This window comes from Sinocyclocheilus rhinocerous, unplaced genomic scaffold (assembly GCF_001515625.1).
Source record: "Sinocyclocheilus rhinocerous isolate Xijiao unplaced genomic scaffold, SAMN03320098_v1.1 scaffold120, whole genome shotgun sequence".
In the NCBI taxonomy this organism is placed as follows: Eukaryota; Metazoa; Chordata; class Actinopteri; order Cypriniformes; family Cyprinidae; genus Sinocyclocheilus; species Sinocyclocheilus rhinocerous.
Window position 1 is genome coordinate 176,391 of NW_015657486.1, and position 3,708 is coordinate 180,098.

Below are 3,708 nucleotides of genomic sequence, written 5' to 3' on the forward strand. Positions count from 1 at the left end.
ATCACACAGAGTACATTTTTCATTTAAAAACATGAGATGCTGTGGGATGGGGAAAAAACAGCCAAAAAGTCTCGATATATGTTTTTTTCAAAGTTGAACTTGCATTAATTTTACATGGCTTTCTAAACATGCGGCTCTTTTGTGCAAGACGCGAGTGCAACAGTGATAGATGTCCCTCTAGAAAATGCGCGAAATATGCATTCTGTGTGAACGGCTTGGTTTCAGTTTTGACGTAAACAAGATCTTCTCTGCATTGATGTTCTCTTTTCCTGCAACATTTGTAATTAACAATGCAACAGCGCCGCATCTAGTGGATTCAACTGGATAGGCTAACAAAAACATTAAAATGCAATGCCACTTACATCGTCATCGTCATCGCATCTCGTGCGCCACTGATAAGGCTGCCTCCTTAACGCACACCTAAAATTCATGCTAAATCTACTACAAATACATTTACGTATTTATGTACTTAATAAAAATACCCTGCAATTGTTCTTTTAGTATATCAAACTGGTATACTTAAAAGTCTGCTCAATTGGAACAACTAATTTTGTGCTTAATGCACTTTAATTGTGTGGAAGAAGTGCTGAAGTTCAGTTAAAGATATACTGAAGTATATTTGATTGTGCTAAAGTGGAACTATTGCAAGTACACTTTAAATATCTTGTATTTAAAGACCGATATTATTCAAAGATCATACAATCCTCATCATTCCTGACATTGAAACAGATTTTAGGCTTAATTTTAAGAAATGTGCATTAGATTTACATTTATGCATTTAGCAGACGCTTTTATCCAAAGCGACTTACAGTGCATTCAGGCTATACATTTTTTTTAGCAGTATGTAAAAATGTGCATTGTGCACAAGTAGTACTCCACATAAAGTTTAATTATATTTTTATATCAGTAAGTCTCAAGCAATATATCAGTAAATGTTAATAGAGACTTAGTATGAAATAAATGTACAGTAGTCAACATTTGAAAACCTTTCATCAAAGTTGTCCTAAAACCTAAAACCAAAATACGTTTTCATTTTAGGACAACTTTTTTGATCCACTTCAAATGTTGACTACTGTATTTTTATTGCATTTTTTTATTTTTTTTATTTTACTAGGGTGCAAAACCATAAAATGGAATGTTTGTATAATCTAGAAACATAAAAAAAAGGATGCTTTAAATATTCAGAGAACGTTTAAGAAATTTAAAAGTGTGTTTTAAAATTTTACTGGATAAAAAAACCTATCAATCAGGCGACAGAAAGCATGGAGTAAACTGTGCGCAACAGCACAGAAATGGCACAAGTTACCGTTAAAATTGAAATCTCATTATAGCAATCATGACGAGATGTGCAGCAAACACTCGACTCATTCATCAGCTCTGTATTCAAATTTTTAGGTATGCATTGCACGCCGCCCACGATGAATCAATGCCTGGAGCCAGAACGACGATGTAATTAGTTTAATCAGGTGTTGGCTGGACCGGACACCTGCGATACGTGTCCAGCTTTTCCTCTTGATTAGCAGTTCTGCCAATTCAGCGCTCGCTGCAAATGTCATGATGTTGTGGCTTGAGGGGATTTAATCCAACTATTGTCATTTACATATACATTTCAACAATTTAGCTCAATAAGAGAAATGAAATAACAGAATCCTGCATCCACAAATAGACTTAAAACTAAAGTTACAGACTGCATCATTTAAGCAGTCAGCTCTCAATGGGTTTCTTATCTTGTACACGGTTAACTTCCTCTCAAACGCTCATTTTTTCTGTCTGTTTTGGACAGAACAGCACGAAATGAAGCAATGCTCTCTTGATTTCCAGGACAAACTCTAATTATCAGACGCATTCATCAAGAGTTCGGTTTTATCTAGTGCTGCTGACATTTTATGGTGAATGTTTTATAGTACAAAATAAATTAGTGAATCTAAAAAAAAATCTATTTCACTTTTTTTTTTAAATTAAAAGAAAAAAGTATTTCTTTCTTTCATTCGTTCATAAAGAAATAAAGTGTATTTAAGCATTAAGATTTAGTTTGATAATATTTTCATAATTAACAAACAAGAACATTTTCTTAATAGTTTCATGGTAATCAAGGTTTTATTTTTCAATCACAATAATAATTTGCTTAAAAATGCAACTCAACAGTTTTAACGGACCTACAAATAGGCCTCATGTTTTTTATGCAAAAATAAGATAAAATTAAATATAATAAAATAATAAATACTGTTGTTATTGTTGTTAAAGAAGTATAAATTTAAAGAAGTATATCTGTTCATTTCATTTATTTTTGTTTTAAGCATTCACTGTATTTATTTATTTGCCAATCACTTTATCCTTATTTTATTTATTTATCAAGCAGTTATTGCATTTATTTATTAGGCATTCATTTTATTTATTTATTTGGTATCCAATGTGTTAATTACTTAATTTAAATTATTACTTTTTTTTTTTTTTTTTTATACATTCTCTGCATTCATTCTTTCTTTCTCATTCGTATCCATCCATCCATCCATGCAGTATCCACTAGCACACAGATGAGCTCAAAGCTCCAGATATCTGTATTTCAGATTTCACAGGCTCTTTAACATGTCCGATGACTTGACGTCCAGCTCTATAACCTGTATTTCAGAGACGACCGTTTCTCGACAAATACACTTGGTCACATTTCACATATTAAAGCGACATTAATGCCTGGAATGGATTCGTCTCAGATTAATAATGTCCTACAGATGTTTGGTTTTATACGTGCAATCAAGGTGAACTCGTCTGATTATGGAGGGATTGTGTGACATTGCTGCAGGTGGTCAAACGTGAGTGAGTGAAACTGTGAAATGCAATTTTTCAATTTCCTCCAGAAGTGGAAATGGATAGTGTTGTCATACAGTAAAACATACGGAATATGGTTTTGCTCTCTGGAAGAAATGGCTTATGAAACAGATAAATGTAGACTGTAAAAAGTGAAAATGTGATTTATGCGACTATTGTTACTTGATCTGATATTAGATATTAGATTTGGTTTTAACTTTGTTGTCATCTTGTAGTGATCAAGTACAGAAGCGATGAAACCAGTGTAACCTAATCTAGTCAAATATCTGTTTCGTTGTTTTAAACTACTGTTGTAGATACTGCAGTCTTTTGTGAATCTTGCCAATAGTTTATGCAATAATGTAATTCTAAAAAGGTTACGGTAATAATAGCAAATAAAGATCAATTTTAGATACAATGAGATGCTCTGGATGGTGAATTTGACTTGAAAGATATAGTTTATCCAAAAATGAAAATTTGTTGAAAATGTACTCATCCTCAGGATCATCCGAGATTAGGATGAGTTTGTTTCTTCATCAGGTTTGTAGAAATGTAGCATTGCATCAGTGTCTCAGCAATGGATGCTCTGCAGTGAATGGGTGCCGTCAGAATGAGAGTCCAAACAGCTGATAAAAACATCACAATAATCCACAGCACTCCAGTCCATCAGTTAACATCTGGAGAAGACAAAAGCTGAAACACATCCAGCATTAAGACATTTTGAACTAAAATACCATAGAGTCTATAAACCATAATAACTCTTCCTCCAGTGAAAAAGAGCATCTCCTGTTGTCTCTCACATCAAAATACAGCCACATATTTGTTTAGAGCTGTTTAAACGGTGCTTGATCTGTGCAGATTTCTCTCCTGATTCAGACCAGAACACTTTTTCACTGGAGGAAG